The sequence below is a fragment of the Schistocerca serialis genome, unplaced genomic scaffold, assembly GCF_023864345.2.
Source record: "Schistocerca serialis cubense isolate TAMUIC-IGC-003099 unplaced genomic scaffold, iqSchSeri2.2 HiC_scaffold_1173, whole genome shotgun sequence".
NCBI classification, from domain to species: domain Eukaryota; kingdom Metazoa; phylum Arthropoda; class Insecta; order Orthoptera; family Acrididae; genus Schistocerca; species Schistocerca serialis.
Genome location: NW_026047374.1, coordinates 575,001 through 580,000, shown reverse-complemented (window position 1 = coordinate 580,000; position 5,000 = coordinate 575,001). Strand labels below are relative to the sequence as shown.

The 5,000-nt window shown below is 62.7% G+C and overlaps 1 pseudogene; it reads right to left on the bottom strand.

Moving 5' to 3' along the window:
- The window catches only part of LOC126433791 (large subunit ribosomal RNA), a 7,963-nt pseudogene that overhangs the window by 1,938 nt on the left and 1,025 nt on the right, over positions 1-5,000 (bottom strand).

The window sequence follows — 5,000 nt, the reverse complement described above, 5'->3', positions numbered from 1 at the left end:
GATGACGCGGGCGATGCCGTCTTTAACCGCCACCACGTCAGGCTTGCGGATTCCCTCAGGTGTGCGGAGGTGGGGCTCCACAGAGTCGTTGAAGCCCCTCTGCGCGAGTCCACGGGCGACATAGCGCACGATCGCGTCATGCCGCTTAACCCGGGACCCGTGCGTCCTGAAGCAAGCCTGTAACACGTGGTTGGCGGTCTCTACGGCCTGGCAGCCCGCGCGGCATCTGGTGTCCGCCTCCCGCCCGCGACTGCGCCGTGCCTTCGTGGGGAAGGCGTTGATGCGGGCGCGGAGAGCGTCGATGAAGTTACGCCCAGATAGCAGGCGACTGGTGTCAGCGACCCACTGGTGTTGCCCCTTGACGGCGGCGGAAGATGACAGCGCCGCACCGTCAAAGGCAACGTGCAGGCGCGCGGCCCACATCTCTCCAACCTGCGTCGACGATTTGAGGAGGTGGCCCTCCCACATAAGATGCCGCTCCAGCGCCTCAATCTCACGCTGCACCTCGTCCCGGCCTGCACCGTCGGCGGCTGGCCCAATCCTCTTCAGCGCCAGGAGACGGGACCGGCGAAGTGTTGGCCCCATCCATCGGCATGATGGGATGCCGAGGCCTCCCTGGGCTACAGGAGCGTGGAAGTAGCCCAGGGGAGTGTCCGCCGGAAGGCGGAACCATCTCCTGACGGCGGCACGGATGGTCACATCTGCCGCTTTCAACGCACCCACTCGGGTGCGGCTGAGGGCCAGCCCATGGTACAGGCCAGGCAGAAGTACGGTGGTGAGGGCGTGGAGGCGCTGTTGCGGCTTGAGCGGAGCTCGGGAGATGACGTCCAGCTGCTCCACCAGGTGGCGTCGTGGGTTGAAAACGCAGCGACCAGCGGTGGAGAATTGCAGTCCCAGGTACCGGAAGGTTTCACCCACACGTAGGGCGGGCACGGTGGCGTTGCCCGCTTTGAAGGTAACGTCGGCGTCGACCTTCACCTTCTTGTCGCGCCCAGACGCGACTAAGGCGAGGGTGAAACACTTCCGGGCGTTGATCTGCAGCCCCAGATGGGCGAGGGCTGCGACGGCTGCGTCGATGAGGGACTGCAATCCCCTCGCGGTCGATGCAAAAAGCAGGACGTCATCTGCGAAGGCCGCAGCGTTAACTCTGCGACCAAGGATCCGAGCTCCGATGTGGGAGGGAAGTTGACTCAAAACATAGTCCACCGCAAAATTGAAAAGGAGGGGGGAGAGGGGGTCACCCTGACGCACACCCCTAGCCGGCTGCAGGGGCACGCCCACGTCGGCGCCGCCCGCTATCACCGTCGTGCTACCCTCGTAACACCTTTCGACGTACTCAATAAAGCAATCCGGCAGGCCATGAGCCCTCAGCACGGGGCGGAGGGCGGCATGGTCCACCGAATCGAACGCTTTAGAGACGTCGATCGATGCCACAAAAACAGAGCGACAGGAGCGGACTGCGTCGGTGAGAGCAGTGTCCAAGATGAAGGTGTTTTCCAACATCCCATCCCGGGGGATGAATGCCCGCTGACGTTCGTCCACAGCACATGCGCGCATCAGGCGTGACGCGAGAACCTTGTGAAAGGTCCGCGCCAACACCGAGCAGACCGTAATGGGGCGAAAGTCAGCGGGGGATGTTGGTGCAGCCGTTTTGGGGAGAAGTGACGTCCGGGCGCGAAGCAGACGCTCGGGGAGGGCGCGGGCCAGGAGGAAGAGGTTCAAGAGTTTCACCAGGACTTCATGCGGCAGGCGCCGCAGCTCCGCTGGAGTCAGGCCGTCCGGCCCGGCTGCCGATCCCCTGGGCGGCAAGGCAGCAGCGACCTCCTCACGTGTGACCGGCCCCCATAGGCACTCAGGAGCGACAGGCTCCGAGTGCGGGAGAAGGCGGTCACGGATGAAGCCGGCGGTGGAGATCGGCTTCTTCGTGAAGAGGTCCGCCCAGAAGTCCAGCAGACCGGGGATGTCGGGTGGCGGCTGCAGCAGGGTGCCGTCCAGCAAGCCGCGCACGCAACGTGCACGCGACCTACGGAAGGCGTCCTGTGTCCGCGCGTATTCCCAGCGGCGCCGCTTGCGCTTCTGCAGCGGCGGGGCGGCAGGCGGCCGCTTGGATGGTTGGCGCGGCCGCTGTGTCCTGGTGATCGACCTCTCCCCCCTGGACCCGACCGACGCAAGGGCATCCGGGAGCATGCCCAAGATGACATCGGGCGGCGTGCCCCGCCCCAGACCAATGACTCGATCCAGGGCAGAGAAACGCTGGGCGGAAGCAGGTAACCCCGCCAGATGCTCCCAGATGGCGGCGTCAGTCGGCCCCTCCGGCGGCGGCCCGGTGGTGTCGGCCGCGAAGTCCTCGGCTGCGTCGGCGGGCGGCGCAGCGGCCTCGCCCGCGTCAGGCAGCGAGCTCGCTGCTCCACGGCGGGACGCCGGCTCTTCACCCCGACCGATCTCAAGTGCCTCCATGAATTGGCGGACAAGCTGCTTGTGGGCAGCTTGCCGCCGTCGGCACTTGATTGCCTCAAGCGTTCGGTCGGGGAACATCCTGGTAAGTTCTTGATTTACAAAGAAGAACCGGGCGTCCCTCTCCAGGAACAGTTCGGCCTCTGCCTTGGCGAGCGACAGGACTTCTTCCTCCGTCCACCTCGCGCGATGCCTCTCCGTCACGATCTCAGCGTTGGCGGCCGCAGGGTGTTGGCGGCGGCGATGGACCCCGAGACCGTTCTTCGTGGTAAAAGTGCGGTGGCACTCACTGCAAGCAAAGGGAGCTACACAAACTATCGCATTTTCGTTACGGCCGGTTGGCCGGATAGGTGCTGGGGTAGCTGGGGTGGCACCTTCAGCGGAAGGGCCACCATCTCTTGTTTCTTGTCGGCTGCCCCCAACTATAAAGGGATAATGCGAGGGGGGGCTGGTAACCCCCCCAAGCCCCTGGTGCGGTCTTCCACTCTGCAAAAATCAGCGGGCCCACGAGAAGGGGAGAAGACCGCAGGAGAGGAGAGGCTAAGAGGGCTAGGCCCATGTATTGCGCATCACTCTCCCTGTAACTATAACCCAAGGAAGGCACCTCGCAGCAGCAGCACGACTACATCAAGACCGCACTTCGAAAAGCCAAGTCCGGATGCAGCCACACCGCCGCCACTTGGCCACCTTAAGAGAGTCATAGTTACTCCCGCCGTTTACCCGCGCTTGCTTGAATTTCTTCACGTTGACATTCAGAGCACTGGGCAGAAATCACATTGCGTCAACACCCGCTAGGGCCATCGCAATGCTTTGTTTTAATTAGACAGTCGGATTCCCCCAGTCCGTGCCAGTTCTGAGTTGATCGTTGAATGGCGGCCGAAGAGAATCCGCGCACCCGCGCGCCCCCGGAGGAGCACGCTAAGGCGGACGCGGCCTCGCAGCAAGGAAGATCCGTGGGAGGCCAAGGCACGGGACCGAGCTCGGATCCTGCACGCAGGTTGAAGCACCGGGGCGCGAACGCCGCGCAGGCGCGCGCATCCTGCACCGCCGGCCAGCACGAGGCCAACCAACGGCGAGAGCAGACCACGCCCGCGCTAAACGCCCGCACTTACCGGCACCCCTACGGCACTCACCTCGCCCAGGCCCGGCACGTTAGCGCTGACCCACTTCCCGACCAAGCCCGACACGCCCCGATCCTCAGAGCCAATCCTTATCCCGAAGTTACGGATCCAATTTGCCGACTTCCCTTACCTACATTATTCTATCGACTAGAGGCTCTTCACCTTGGAGACCTGCTGCGGATATGGGTACGAACCGGCGCGACACCTCCACGTGGCCCTCTCCCGGATTTTCAAGGTCCGAGGGGAAGATCGGGACACCGCCGCAACTGCGGTGCTCTTCGCGTTCCAAACCCTATCTCCCTGCTAGAGGATTCCAGGGAACTCGAACGCTCATGCAGAAAAGAAAACTCTTCCCCGATCTCCCGACGGCGTCTCCGGGTCCTTTTGGGTTACCCCGACGAGCATCTCTAAAAGAGGGGCCCGACTTGTATCGGTTCCGCTGCCGGGTTCCGGAATAGGAACCGGATTCCCTTTCGCCCAACGGGGGCCAGCACAAAGTGCATCATGCTATGACGGCCCCCATCAACATCGGATTTCTCCTAGGGCTTAGGATCGACTGACTCGTGTGCAACGGCTGTTCACACGAAACCCTTCTCCGCGTCAGCCCTCCAGGGCCTCGCTGGAGTATTTGCTACTACCACCAAGATCTGCACCGACGGCGGCTCCAGGCAGGCTCACGCCCAGACCCTTCTGCGCCCACCGCCGCGACCCTCCTACTCGTCAGGGCTTCGCGGCCGGCCGCAAGGACCGGCCATGACTGCCAGACTGACGGCCGAGTATAGGCACGACGCTTCAGCGCCATCCATTTTCAGGGCTAGTTGCTTCGGCAGGTGAGTTGTTACACACTCCTTAGCGGATTCCGACTTCCATGGCCACCGTCCTGCTGTCTTAAGCAACCAACGCCTTTCATGGTTTCCCATGAGCGTCGATTCGGGCGCCTTAACTCGGCGTTTGGTTCATCCCACAGCGCCAGTTCTGCTTACCAAAAGTGGCCCACTTGGCACTCCGATCCGAGTCGTTTGCTCGCGGCTTCAGCATATCAAGCAAGCCGGAGATCTCACCCATTTAAAGTTTGAGAATAGGTTGAGGTCGTTTCGGCCCCAAGGCCTCTAATCATTCGCTTTACCGGATGAGACTCGTACGAGCACCAGCTATCCTGAGGGAAACTTCGGAGGGAACCAGCTACTAGATGGTTCGATTAGTCTTTCGCCCCTATACCCAGCTCCGACGATCGATTTGCACGTCAGAATCGCTACGGACCTCCATCAGGGTTTCCCCTGACTTCGTCCTGGCCAGGCATAGTTCACCATCTTTCGGGTCCCAACGTGTACGCTCTAGGTGCGCCTCACCTCGCAATGAGGACGAGACGCCCCGGGAGTGCGGAGGCCGCCGCCCCGTGAAGGGCGGGGAAGCCCCATCCTCCCT